The sequence below is a fragment of the Oryzias melastigma genome, linkage group LG10, assembly GCF_002922805.2.
Source record: "Oryzias melastigma strain HK-1 linkage group LG10, ASM292280v2, whole genome shotgun sequence".
Lineage (NCBI taxonomy): Eukaryota > Metazoa > Chordata > Actinopteri > Beloniformes > Adrianichthyidae > Oryzias > Oryzias melastigma.
Window position 1 is genome coordinate 27190166 of NC_050521.1, and position 15368 is coordinate 27205533.

The 15368-nt window shown below is 40.4% G+C and overlaps 1 protein-coding gene and 1 long non-coding RNA gene across 7 annotated transcripts in view; one reads left to right on the plus strand and one right to left on the minus strand.

The window, feature by feature from the left end:
- The window catches only part of htr4 (5-hydroxytryptamine receptor 4), a 167716-nt gene that overhangs the window by 130374 nt on the left and 21974 nt on the right, over positions 1-15368 (minus strand). The gene's annotated exons all lie outside the window — the stretch shown is intronic.
- Positions 5539-7697, plus strand: LOC112137869. Its single transcript, XR_002917640.2, has 3 exons — positions 5539-5760; positions 7165-7314; positions 7516-7697. It is a non-coding gene; the product is annotated as an uncharacterized LOC112137869 (long non-coding RNA).

Genomic DNA, 15368 nt, shown 5'->3' on the forward strand with positions numbered 1-15368 from the left:
CTCACACCCCCAACCTAACATGAGCGGTGCAACAAAAACAGCAGACAATATCAGAGGTTGGTCCAGGATCCAGCTCAGACCAGGAAAACAAAGACGTTCATGGATCTATTTGGCGGAGCCAGGAGCTTATAACTGATACGATATACAACTACAAGTTCTTCCAAGCTGCTCCAAATTTACAACAATTGAACAAACAAATACTCAGAAATGCAGTTTTTGGCTTAAATTTAAATCATAAATCCTCAAAAAGCCCCACACTGCTGAAGGGTTAAACTCTCCTGTTGGTAATGAACTTACTGAGAGGACAAACCAACATTTCAGGTCATTTCAAGATTCAATTTCCCCAAATGATTGTTTTCCTCTAAAGGGAGGCGAACCTGAACCAACGTTTGATTTAAACTCTGAGGGATTTGGACCAAGAAAAGGATTTTATCGTGACAAAATAAGGCAAGTGGTCAAAGACTATTTCCTTTGGCAAACTGGAGGCACAAAACCAAACCTTTTTGAGTCCTGTTTACACGGTTTCTTTATGGATTCCGACAGCTCAACAAGGTGAATTATGGGTAAAGAAAAGACACGTATGGATACATCTAAGGTGGAATTAAACTTGATCAATATTCACCAACTTTTTATAGCATTTGGCTCAAATTTGGATGATTAAAGTTCTGATTCTTCATGTCGTCCCATCACTTCGACTCAGAAATTAAAACTCTAGAGACATAAGCAAACAGCGTCTTCTGACATTGACAAATATCTCAGCAACTTTCCTTTAAGAACAAGAAACATTTCTGCACAGTATCAGAAATGCAAACTGGTCTTCTGTAAAGGACATTTCTAAACCTGAATATCTCCCAAACTCTGCAGACGACTGAATGAAATCCTTGGGTTTCTAAAGAGGACTTATATATATTTTTAATGTGAAGGGTGGAACTCTGGGAATTGTAGTTTATGCTGGATTTTAAACAAAAGGACTGAAGCTTAACTTAGTTATTTGTTTGTTTTGTGCACAAATCAAAGAGCTCCAGGTCATAAAATTCATAAGAAACAAGCTTAAAAAGTTCTTGTTTTAGATTTTTCTTTTTCTATTTAATTTCATTTCCATAAAACAATACAAAGGAGGGGAAATAAAAGGGAGCAGAATCCAGAAAAGCGTATTTTTCTGGCGGTTACATCCATACATTCAACAAAGAAGTGAAAGTTACATCAACAACTAGAAGAATCAAAAACAGCTGAGAAAACATAAAAAATAAAGAAGTTATCACTATTATAAGTATTGTTTTTTACCTCAGTACAGTTATGAAATAAAGTAATTAGCTGTATTTTTGTTGTACTTCTTCTTTGAGTTCAAGATTTTCAAACATTTACACCTGCTGGCCTAAAACCTTTATCATAATCATTTTATTCTGAAGGTTCTCTGCAAAAACATGCAGACAAACGAGCAAAGCCAATTAGAAATACGGAAACACCTGAGCTGGAACCATCCAGAGACGAACGCGTATCTGGATACTCAAATATTTGTGATCCATTCCAGAAAAAAATATTCTGTCAGAGAGCGCTGATTTACAATCTTTATAAATAAAGCAAAATAGACTTTAGATGATGGAATTGTTGCTCTAAAATACCAAATAATGTCGTTTTTTATAGAGGTGATTTCATTTCTCTACTGGAACTGTTATCAGAAGAACTTTGAGGATGAAAAACTGTGGAGAACATTTACAGAATCTGTGGTTAAACGATCCAAATGAACAGAAATGTTTGTTTTTGTTTCCTGCTGAAGTTGACAGAAGAACCTTTAAAGTGATCAAATCTATGTATTTATTTCTAAATCTTTGTGTTTTGAGCTGAAATATAACATTTAAAAATATAAATATTAGTCATTAAATATATATATATATTATTTCCATTCTCCTACTTCCAGTAAAAAGGCAAACATAACAACAAATCCAACATATTAAAAATATTAGTTTTATCTGTGAATTGTTGATTCATGAATTGATTGTATGAGTTCAAATAATCCATAAAGATTCACAACCACAACTACATGTTTACACAGGGAAATCCTTAAAAAACAAAGTGAAAATTCAGAAATAAAATGGGAGGAAGCTACGAATGTTAGCAGATAATAAAAGTTGTGAATATTTCTAAATTTACTATTTTTTTTTTTAAGGATTCACTATTCGACTAATACTGTCTGAATACATTCCTCGGCCAAATTAACGCAGAAATCCACCTTAAAGTCTGCGCAGAAAAAGAAACTGTGCAATTTTAAATAAAAAGAAATGATTCTGGGTTACGTTACTGACAAAGTAGACAATCCAAACCAAGATTCCAACATTTTTTAAATGAAATCATATAGTTCTGTAACATCATAAATAACTTCAACACAAAAAGTAAATTTGAGTTAAATGGATTATTGAGAAATGTAAAGTTTATTGAACCCTGAAGGTTATTGGATTAATGCTTCTTTTTTCTCATGTATTATATATTTTTGTCATTTTTATTTGTTTGTTTTTCTACAATTTGTTCACATTTTAATTCCCCTGACACATTCACAATTGTTGGATTATGTTGTTTGTCAATAAAGTAAAAAACAACCTAGAACTTCAGGAGTTTACACTCAGTTTTTTGCTTCATATTTACAAAACAAAATGCAAAAAATTGCAGAAAATATTTCACAAATGCAAATCTTGTTTACATTCATGCAGATCCTTTTTTTACATTTGGAAACCTACATTTTTGGGGCAGATTTATTTTGCGGTAAGATAAGACTTGATTTATGAGCAAACATGCAGTTGTGAATCTTCATGGCCTTATTTTGAGCCCATAGGATCGCTGTGTAAGTAACGATCCACGGCACCTGGAACAAGGTGCAACTACAGCATTTTCTCTTTATGGACAAATAAACCAAATGGAAAAATGAAACTCAAAAACAAAAGTCTCATAGGGTAAATTCAATCAAAATCAGAGAACCTAATGCTCATTTTCTTTGAGAACGTTTGAAGGGAATTCCACATTTGTCCACAAAAATCTCCAGATTTAAAGATTTCCCAACTCCAACATCTCCAACATGTTTTCTCCCAGCAGCGCTCGGCCTCCTAAACCCACCAGTTGACCGAGTTCCAGCTAAAAATAGTCGGCGTTGCATCAGCTGTTCGGCGGCGGGATCCGGCTGACTCATTCCTGAGAGCAGGTCAGTAATGAGACGCCGTTCAGCGAGCCACAACACAAACACACCAGCAGCCATGCAAACCGCAACATCAGTCTGCAGCTCCTGCAGCAGAGTCCCATCAGCCGGAGCATCCGTCACGCCAGCAGAGCCGGCCAGCTTCTCCCGCCGTCAGGACGCTTCAGCTCAGCTTCCAGCTGCAGGCACCGTCTAAGTGACGGGGAATTTGTTGGTTTTTGCTTCCAGATAGACAGAACTGCCATGAAACTTCTGAGCGTTTTCCTTTGACGAACCACATTTCTTCTTTCAGTTGTGACTCCTGATTCCCCAAAGAGATACGGAGGAGAACCCAAAACAGGAGCGGACCGCCTCGCTTAGGGTCATCCAAGAACCTTCCTACGATCACAAATACAGCCGCCACCGCGCCATGGGAAGGCAGGGTCTTCAAGATTTCATCCGATTTTTGTGAAAAGTGTTGGTGTGGTCATGAATGTGGCGTCAGGCGTGCAGACTGACCCACTTTTTATAAGCTACCAAGCGGCTAGCATTTCTTGATATGGACGGCCGCCATCCAGAGAAATCGTCCAATCAGAGCTGCTACCGACCTCCAAATGTGCCCGGGCGACCACTAACTTTTAGAGAAAAATCGTTCGGTCCAACCAACGCGCGGCGTGTAGAACTGAGGCTGCTGCAAATACAAATGCTCCTGCACAGTCACCTGCTGACTGAGTACTCACATTTAGGTCGCCTCGAGGTGGCATTTTGGGACAAGTTCAGGGGGCCAAACAACGGCCCGGGGGCCACATGCGGCCCGTTCAACTGGAATAAACATTAACTAATTGGTAAAAATGGCACTAAAGTTACAACAAAAAACACAGTTTGAAAACAAAAACTGCAAAATGTTCTGTTTGAAAGTAGCTTTCAATCAACATGAAGGCATGTTTTGGCTTTTGAAAAACAAGAACAAATTCAAAACAAACATTTATTTTATCCCAATTCTTGTCTTATTAACCTTATTTATCATGTTGTTGCAGGTTCTCCTTTATCCAGGTGACGTCGTCTCAAAGTTGAGTTATGAAGCGTTTTCCTGGTCATGTGACTTCCTCCGTCTTCATCCACTGATGAAGAAACTCTGACTCCACCTCAAGACTACTGTCATCCTTTACACTAAAACCGAGTTCCTCTCTCTGCAGTCGCTGGTAAAAACAGTGAACTGGTAAAAGTTGAGCAAATTTGGCCATAAATTCAAATCAAATACAGAGAGAAGCTCAACCTAAAACACTGAGCAGACATGTAAACAAACAGAAATTAAAGTGTAACAGAGTCATAAAGTAAACAACTGTGACCTTAAATGTTAAAGGATTTCCTTCAGCCTTTCAGAGTAAACCATAAATATGATCATATATCACCTTTGGCACACTAAAGAATGAATTATGAACAAAATATATCTATATTTTTAACTCTATTTCTGCCCAGAAGTAAAACGACTCGATCCCTGAGGCTCCGCCCATTTTATAACGTCCTTGGCAGCTTTTCTGTGTTTCTCTGAGAACTCCTCACTGACAATAACCATAAACGTTTGCAAACTGATGAAAGCTTTAACCCTCTCAGACCGCTTTAGCTCCAGTCTTCCATCTGAATCTTCAAGCGTTTATGGATCTACTAATTCAAACAGATTCTAAAGTGAAAGACAGAAGCAGCTTTGGGCTGTTATGTGACACTTTTAATAATTAAGGTCCAAAGTCGATATGAAAAGACACTTTTCTTTGCATCCGAATCAGTTGATTCACGTTAATCACGTCAAAGATTTCCGGTAGATCAAAGAGAGAGAGACATCTCCAGTGTCACAAAGTCTTTTTTCTTTAAAACGTTAAAAAAAAAACACTGGATTCCAATTATTCTGACTGTTTAACACAGAGAAAGAACGTCGTCGATAACACAGCTCATGCTACAAAAACGCAGAACCAAACAATCAGGATTGAATCTGTCAAATCCTTGTTCGATCTGGGAGATTCACTCCATATTTTTCCTGCTGAGTTTTCCTCATAAATCCCTCCAACTATCAGATTCCCTCACAGAAAACATTTAAAACTCTAATTCTGGAAGAGAAATGGATTGTATTTCACATTCCTGATGTCTCCAGAGTCGCTCTGATTCCAGAGGAGCGTTTCACCGCAGAAATGTTCAAGTCAAGGATGCTTTTCCCATTACTGTTCTCAGGGAGCACTAATGAGAGCGGCTTTCTCTCTGCAGCACAGCTAGAAAATAATCCACACGAAGGCCGTCCTGCTGGTTTACACATGACGGCTGTGGAAGGAAACATGCAGAAGATTCTGGAGGTTCTGGAGGTGCTGAAGCCTCCATCAGCGGGCCGGGTTCGGGTCTTATCAACACTATTAAAGACTTTTCAACCATTCTATGTTACCAAGGTTACCAAATATAAAAATAAACAGGTTTAGAGAAGCTTTAAGGAAACACATTTAAAAATGTTTTTACTCTAAATTTATGATAAAATTTTAGAATCACGACTTAAATAAAATGATTCATTAGGACGAAACAGGGGAAATATAAATCAATCTGCAGATGAAAGTGCTGTGAGTCTTTATTTTAATTTTATTTTACAAATCATTTTCTTTTTTTCTGAGGCAGTTTGCAAAAATCTATTTTTATTGATCCGAATCCATTTAGAAACACGGAGCAGCCTCTCGGTTCCCCTCTGCGCTCTGACTCACATCATCATGCCAGAAATAACAGACTTTTAACAGGATGAATACAAAAAAATATTTGTTCTAAAACAGATTCATGCTTTCAAACAAAAAAAAATGCTCATGATTGAATGATCTTTGGATAAAACGCCAAAGTGCTTCACAAAAAAAGAGAAAACAATTAAGACCTTCCAAACAGAGAGATATAAAGTCCTCTAAACCGCGTCGCGCTGAGAAGCGCTTTTCTTCACGTTGAACCACCGACGTTTACATTTAAATGTAAGGAATGACTTTTTGTTGTAGCATGACCTTTTTCGCGCTGTTGTTGTGTATATTCAAGCTCTGGAAGCTACGCGCTAACGCTAGCGGCAATTATCGATGACGTCATCGAACAAAAGTGACGTCCGAAATATGAGACAATAACTTTCCAAAACTCTCCATATGGAGGCATAAATGAAGGGGGACGGAAGAATTTGGATTGGGCCATAGTTTCTGCAATTTTCAGTTGTGGGCGGGACTGTTGACATGGAGCAACCCCGCCCCCCTTCCCTTCCCTTTTGCTGAGAAATGAATAAATAAATACTCATAAATGTAATTTCAAGGTTAGTTTTCTTTATATGTGTCACAAGAAGATGTTGAAACAACATTTTTGACAAAGTGTTTTTCATTTTAACACGGAGGAGCTCCAGTGTTTATGATTTACTGTAACTTTTCAACCGTTAACAGGATAATTCCAGCAGATTTGGAAAATCGACTGGAATTATCGTGTTAACGGTTGAAAAGTTACTGAATGTTAAAGATTTTGTGTTAATTTGTTGAAGACAAACCTCCCTGGCTGAACATCTTCATCCTTTTCCTCGTTAAATTCCTCCATAATAAAAGCTTTGAGCTGTCTGCATTCATCTCTGCAGTGTGGACGCTTCTAGGGACGCATTTCTACCTCCAGATGATGATTGTAGCACAAAGATCCAGAGAAACCAGCTTGGGTTTAGATTTTCTCTTTGCTTCTTGTTCATAAAAATGTGCAGAAAGTTTCAGCTCTAAAGGAAAATCTTTTGTTTTTGTCTTATTGGTGCATTTATTTATTTTTTTTATTTAGATGAAGATCAAGTGAAGCTGAGTTTAACTCAAACTTTTCTCAGATTTAAGTTCATTTCTGGAAACATTTTGAGATTCAAACTGAAGAGTATAGAGGAAAAATTAAGAAACTCATTATTTTTCAGTAAAATCTGTAAGAAGTTCAGCTGTTCTAGCGTCGCCTTCCTTCAGCGCTTCATCTGCTAAACTTCTCAGGACGAATCCGCCGGCTTCAGCTGAAATGCAGAACCGGACCTGTTTGGGCTCGGGGCTGCTCTTCCTCCTCCTCCTCCTCCTCCTCCGCCGGCTGTTTTGGACTGCTCTGCCAGGATAAACGGATGAGTTCGCGGCCACCTCTCAACCCGGGTAAATAGAGTTCGCAGACGGCGTTTGTGGACTGATGCGTCGGCTTGAGGAATGCTGCCGTCTGCAGCCCGCTGTGAAGCTGTGAACCGCTTTTCTCTCGTCACCTTCATCACACTTGGGCTCCAGCTGCCTCTTTTTTTCCTGCTGTTTTCCGTCCTTCACTCTCTCATTCATTCATTCTCTCTGTTCTCCTGAGGTCAGCTGGAGCCGACGCACAGGAGCTGCGAGAAACGCCCCCCAGGTCACATGGCTGCTGGGTCTTTGCAAACACAAACTGAGCTGAGATCTCAGAGGAGGGGTTGGAAAAGGAGAAGAAATGAAAATTTTCAACACATTCTTGTGGTATTTTTCCAATAATGGAGGACTAAAGAAAATGAAGATTACATTTGAATTCCTGAGTATTTATGTATTTAAATTGTTGTAAATCAGGAGCAGCTATCATAGCGAGTTGCCCGAGTAGCATTTAAAAAACAAAGCTAGCAGACCGCTAGCTAATGGGCTAAAACCTTTGACCGCTAGCTATGCTTTTACATATCTATGGGTTTAACATAGTTAGCAGACCACTAGCTATGCTTTTAACATTGCTATAGTTTTAACATAGTTAGCGGACCTTTAGTTATTGGGCTAAACGTTCGAAACGCTAGCTGTGGTTTCAACATGGCGTTTTAACATAGCTAGCGGTCCGAGCTTTTAGCCCAAAGCTAAACGCTAATTTAAACCAAACAAAAAGACGTATTTGAAAACGTCTCTTTGGGGGGAAAAGAACCAACGAGGAACCTGAAGAAGAACCTTCTACTTCAGAGATAACATGAAGAAACTTCAATATCGGTATCTGTAAATATCTGTGATTGATCACAGCTGGAGGGAAAATATTGGTTATCGATATCGGCCGAAAAAGTGAACAAATATTCCAAAGACTGAAGTCTAAATAAGCAGAGAAGAAATGTCAGCTCTGCTGCTGTGATCAGAAGATAATCAGAATCAACCAATCAGGTGATCTTGACAATTAGGAAAAATCTGCACAGATGGGAGAAGAAAACAGAGACAGAAGACCTCCCACTCTGACCCAAAAAAAACAGACTGAAATACAAAAAAAAAATCATAATTCCACCACAAATCAGCTGTTTAACAGCGTGTTTCTGCAGCCGTCTCTGCTGCTCGCTCAGTCCGACTCTGAGGCCATCAGGAGGGTAAAGTGCTCAACAAGACAGATTAGCAGGACTGTCTTCTCCTCAGGTCAGCTTCTCCTTTGATCGCATTCAAAGACTTTTGTGGAATTAATTTTGCTGTCAGTCCAACAAACAGCAGAGAGTAAGAGAGAAAAACATCCCTCAGTCTGCTTTGATTTGCTGCTTTTTTTGCAAACAGGTTTCTGTGGATTGAGTATGAGAGGTTCGCCAGGCATTTTTTACCTATTAAATATTAACTGAGAGTGATTTATATTACCAGCTCTGATCTAAATCAAAAAGATAAGTTTTTTTTTTAATTACAACCAGAAAAAAGATATAATATAAAATAATTGAGCTAATTCTGAATAAATTCATAGAGTAAATCTATTAGTATTATCTATTTGTTTCTCGACATGACTATGATTTCTGCTGAGCTTCACTAAACTGTGTTTCCTGAGTGAAACTGCATCGCTGTCAATCACACGGCGTCTCCCATCAGTCGTGTGAATTCCAGCTGGATGCAGTGGACGCCGTGGAGGCGGTCCTCTCCATCACACTCCAGCCGCCGCCACCGCCGCCGCCGCTCTTTGACTCTGAGCACAAGTGGAGCCGTTTGAAAAGTCAAGGGTTTATTTTCTGCTGCTGCTTTGAAAAATGATCCGAAGAGAGACTGTTGACTTTCTAAAAAGGCTCAAATGATTCAAAACACAAGAGGCGCCGCGGCCCGAATGCTGGTGAAAGAGCAGGCGGCGGCGGGCCGAGAGCTCTGTGAACGTGATGCATGTGGACAAAGACGTGAGAGGAAACAGGAAACAGTCAGAGCGACTTTGCTCCGTCCTCTGACAGCCGCTCTGACAGCAGGACGGATCACATGACCCGCCGTGTCAGAGAGCCTTCAGGACCCGATGAACATCAGAACGACAAAGAGCGAGGAGGATCCAGACGCTCCACCTGAACATCTGCTGGCGTCTCACCGCTAACCTCCTTCCTGTCCTTTGGCTCGTTGACTTCCTGTCAGGTTTCTCTGGTTCCTGTGTTCAGCGTGAAGCCGCCGTGTCAGAAGGATGTCTTCAGAGCGCCTGAACACCACAAACGTTCCATCTCCTGTTCACAGCCAGATCCTGATCAGAACCAATTCTAGGACTTTTTACTGCTTGATTAATGGTTCCTGGATCCAAAAACTGACCAACAGATGATAACTCCACCGGACCAGAGAGAGGAATGTCTTCCTGCTGACTACAACCAAAGATGGGGGCGGAACCAACTGGCTTGAAGACCAGACCTTTGACTGTATCGGAGAACCGGACCGAGTAAGTGTGATGTCACTTATAGAAGATGGGTTATTTTTGGCTCCAATGAAATGAAGACGGCGCCACGTCGGAGCCAGACGACTTATAAAAGCAGGGATTGGTTTCTATGTCAACCGCTCTAACCAATCAGGAGTGAGCTTGTTGGAAGGCCACGCCCCTACCACCTAAGAATGCACAAAGTCTGTCAAACATTTTGGACGTTTGGGGCCAGCTGGCTCCGCCTACTTTTATTGAGTCATGTGATTGGTCCGTTAATAACTAAAACATATCAAACTGAAAAAAGCAGATTTATCAAGAACATGTTAATGAAATGAATCAGATCAAGAATAGTTGATCTGACCACAAGAAAGACTGAGTAAAGGTGCATTCACACTGAACGCCATTCGCATGCCCCGCCCCTCTTTCGCCGCACGGCGAATTTGCTGCTCGCCGCCTGTCAAAAAATGTGTTTCTGTCCTCGTGTCCACATGTGGGAGGAGCTACCAGCTCTGTCTGTGCATATCTCACTTAGTATGAATGGAAGACACATGATGTCGAGGAATTAGATGTATTTATTGTGAAGATTTCTACAAAAACAAGATTTTCCCGGACAGGGGGCTTGTCTGTACGACTGTGTTTCTGTGTCTCTGTGGCTGAGCTTAAAGGCTCACTCACTAGTATTAATCTCAGGGGGGAAATAAAATTAGTAAAATTAGGAGACCTTTTTCCTTTTTTTAATGTCTCGATGAGACCCGAGCTGGCACCCCCCGCAGCATCTCTGTCTGCCGTCGAGCGAGTGAGCTCCGCCGCGGGAGTGAAAGCCGCCAATCTGTCCAGAGTGTTTCCCGCCTTCACCTTAAAGCAGACGGATGAGCTCTGAGAACCTTGTAAAGGAAAAAGATGAAAGTTCAGGACAAAAACATTTGCTTTGGATAAATATTCTACCTGCTGAGTTAATGGAAACGTCACATGCTGAAAGCTGAGTTCCTGATTGGCTGACGCGACGCAGCGACCTGTCAAACTTCAGGTATTTACATTTTTGCCGTGCCGCTCAAATCGAGTTGTTGTCAGACTTCCGCGCCGCGTCAGTTGCTCATATCACGCCGCGGCGCTTCATTGGCCTCAGAGCGCGTCTGTATCATTGATTAACATTGCATTTGCCGCCTCTACCGCCAGAATCGTGTTCGCGTCTTCGGGATTTCAGACTTTCTGTTTCAAATGCCACTCAGTCCAGTTCCCATATACAGTCAATGATTCTGACAGTATGAACTTTCATGATGGATTAAAGGGAATGAATCAGATCAAACCAATTGTCTCTGGGTTTTACATAAAGTAATGTAATTCCTCCAAACACCTCTAGAGGCAGAAGAGAGCGATTTCTCTTCGACGTTCACGCTGAAAATTCATGTTTTTATCCAAAAAAGAAAATCACAATCCAGTTTTATGGATCAGTTTGATGCTTTTTCTTTATTATTTATGACTTTTTGTGTTTAGGAGGAGCTTCCAATGTTTAGCATATTTTAGGGGCGTGTCTTTGTCTGATAGGTTGGTGGGCCTGCTTTGTTTCTGATGAAAGAAGTTTAACCGGATGAAAAAAACTTCAGCTTATGTGTGAGGTGTTAAAACCTCCTAAATCATCCCTTTTTTAAAGAAAAATAAAAGATTTGATTCAGAAGTTCGTCTCTGTTGCGGTCTGACCTACATTTCTGCTGTGACGCCTCGCGGTCTGTGCACAAACATCAGCTTTTATTTTATATTCAGAGACGATGTGACAGTTTTTCTTCAGGTCACAGTTTACTATGAAAGGAGGAAATGTGTTTTTCTGGGAAAAGTTTCTCCTAAAGACTTCTGGGACCTAAACTTGTGATGATTTTTCTATAAAAACAACCTTTTATATATTTTGACCACAAAAACAAAATTAAATGTTCAAAAATAATTTTAACTCGCTTAAAATGATGGGAACTAATAGGAATCTAATAGCCGCAGACGTTTAGGACGTAACATGTAAAAGTTTCAGTGAAGAAAGATTTACTTAGATCAGGAAGTCAATATTCAAAATGTAAAAAAGTTAGACGAGCATCGAGTGCTAAAGGTTGGAAAAGTAATTATCAAGTCTAATCAGCTGGAGGCAAAAACAAGCGTTACATAAAGATCAATTAAAGCAAATCAATTCCTATTTAAGCATCTGGACATCTGATTGTTCTAGCGTGTTCCGACCTCGTTCGGTTATGATCGTTCTGACGCTGAAGACGTTTTTTCTCCATCTGGACCTTTGAGGACAACATCAGAAATGAATTCTGCGGGGAAACACTTGTTTACATTTTCTCAACTTCTAGCAAGTTTTTCTTTGTGTTTAGAAGCCTCCATCCTGCATGTTCAGTCAAAAAACCCTAAAAAAAAGATTTTTTTTCCCTCCCAGGAGCTTTCTGCTGAGGGTATAAAGTATCTGGAGGAACATTCCCGCCTGCTTTGCTAACAGACTTGACTTACTGAGGAAAAACAGAAAATTCAGACGCTGCGTGGAGCGCTTTTATTTTGCCACATATTCTCACTGTGTTTTATCTACACAGCTCTGACATTTATGAAAAATAAATAGGGCAGAGCTCAACGCTTGACTCCTGGCCTCTTCCAAGCATCTGGGTAAACAATGGGCCCGGTGCAGACCAAATATGCCCAGAAGAGCTTCACAGAACAACACCGCCGTGGTCTCCAAACCTTCAAATGATTCCGGGCTTCTTAACCCTTCACCTGCTCTCTGAAGGGCAAAGGAGGGCTCCTTTCAGAATAAAAGCCTGAAACTAAGTTCTGAAATACCAAACCTCAGATCAGTCCAACATTCGCTGTCTGAATCACAAAGGAACACAATGAAATCCGTCATCCTCACGTTGGTTCTGGTGATCCAAAACGCAGCAGCAGGCCCACATTGATCAGATCAAACCCCTAAAATGAAGCTTTCAGTCAAAGACGATCCAGTTTCGTCATCTTTGGATCGTTTTCCAGCAAATATAAATTTAAAATCCAACTTCAGTGTTTCTGTTCTTTGATTTAGTGTAATTTATTAACTGTTAACGTGATAATTCCAGTAGTGAGCCGCTTTTCTCCTTCAAAATCTACTGGAATGATCACGTTAATGGTTGAAAACATACATTATGTTTAAGGTGTTAAAGGGTTAAGATATGATTATGCCATCTTTAGACAAAATTACAGTTTTCTAGGACATAGTTTCTGCCGAGTCCACCAGAAATTCTACCCCATTTCCCCTGCCTGATGCTGAGAGCTCTTTGTTTACAGCCCTCCACACCCCAACCTCACATTAGCCGAGCAACAAAAAGACGAGGAATATCAGAACTATCCAGTTGTGATCCACATTCCAGCTCAGACGATGAGGACGTTCATGGATCTATTTGTATGCAGGTGGAGGCATCAGAATGGGGCGGAGCTGGGAGCTTGTGGCCCCGCCCAGCTGACTTTTCGTCTTTTTTGTCACTTGCTTATAATTTACAACGATTTGGATGAAGAAATACTCAAAGAAATTTTAAGCTTCCTTTTCTTCCCATCATCCCAAACACCTTCTTCACTAGGATCCAATGACCTTGACGGGTTAGAAAAACTTCAGCTGGTTAAACTCCTGTCAGCTGACATCACCAACTCAGCCTTTCCTCCACATCTGCTGCTCCCGCTGCCTCAGTAAGCATCACCAAAGACAGCTTCCACCCTGGAGGTCACCTCTGACCCTTTGACCTATGGGAGGTGATACCCTACAAACAAGATGAAGAAACAGCTTCTCCATATCTAGATTCTGATTATTTCACATATTTTGCTTTGGTAATATTGCAAAAATGAGTTGCTGCTAAAATTTGTTGAACTGTACGATAAAGCTGCTCTATTCTGTTTATTTTTTATGTTTCGTTCATTGAGGAATAAAAACAAAAAAAATTTGAATAAAAACCTCCTGTTTCCACTTTAAGTTTCAACCAAAATTCGCTCAAAACCGTCCAGAAACACGGAGATGCAGCTCAGCTCACAACTAAAACAGCTTTTACACCTGGAAGCACCAGGAGCGTTCTGTCATCATTTCCATCTGAACTCTATGAATCAGAGCAGCAGCAGGTAGAATCCGTTGACAGTCGAGCTTTAGTGAAACCGAGTTCTCATCAGAGTGACGTGTCTCACTTCTGACTACAATGGTAACAAAAAATCTCAAACAAAACACCTGCTGTGTGAGCGAAGCCGAGCTAAAACCGAGCTTTACTGTGGGACGCGACGCCGCTTGACCTTTCCCGAACGCCGCGCTGCCCCGCTCCACTCCAGCTGGAGGAGACTTGGACCGGAGCCCGAACGCTTTGAGGAATCTGAAAGTGAGATGAGGGCTAAAATGTAAGCCAGTGAGTTTTTAAGACGAGGTAGAAAAGGTCGCCGGCTTGTTAACGGGAGCGTTTGACTCAGTCGATTTCCCATCATGCACAGCATCTCATGAAGCAGCTGTTCAACCCAAAAAGCTTCATTTACATCGGACAGATGTTCTTAATCTGTGAACAAATCTTATAGAGCAGAATGTTGAACTTAGTGCAGATTAAACAACAAAACTCACTGGATTCTACATCAATATTATCATGTTTATATATACAGTTGAGAAAGTTCGTGAAGCCTTTGGTAGAACCTCCATTGGAATGTGTTTTTTATCTCAATCTAAAGCACAATGATGGAGAAAAACATTCCCTCTTTAAATCACACCATGTTTTTATTGTGTGCCCAGTTTATGCATAAATCAAATCTAAAAGGGTTCACATGTTTTCTTCTGCAGCTTTAAAATAATAGAAAATACTTCGTTTTATTTGGCTGAATTGCCTGTTTTATTTTCTATTGTTTTAAATGGTCAAATTAACTTTAAAAGCTAATGGTGTTTAATCTTCACTAAATTAAAGGTTTACCATATGAGAAAAAAACAATTCAGTTGTTCATTTTCGTGATATAATGCAGAAAAACTTTTAGTTTTATTACCAAAAGTTATAAAACTTTGGGAATTAAAGTTTTATTTGCAGTGAAAACACATTGTTGATTAAAAATGTTCATATTTAGTGTTAAAATAAAGTTAATTTAATGTTTCATCAACCTAAATATGAATAAACTGGTCAGTTTTTGCGTGTAAATCAAGTTTAAAAATTGTTTTTGAATCTCAGGGTCTGGAGGACTCTTTGATTCTTAAAAGATCTTATGTGACACAAACTGTATTTTATTTTGAAAAGAAATTCATTCATTCATTCATTCATCTTCCAGGCCGCTTCTTCCCTTTCGGGGTCGCGGGGGTGCCGGAGCCTAACACGGCTACTGATGGGTGAAGGCGGGGTACACCCTGGACAGGTCGCCAGTCTGTCGCAGGGCCTCAATCACACACACATTCACCCTCACATTCACACCTAGGGGCAATTTAGAGTCACCAATGAACCTATGAAGCATGTTTTTGGACGGTGGGAGGAAGCCGGAGTCCCCGGTGAAAACCCACGCATGCACGGGGAGAACATGCAAACTCCACACAGAAAGGTCCCAGCCGGGATTCGAACCGGGGCCTTCTCGCTGTGAGGCAAGAGCGCTAACC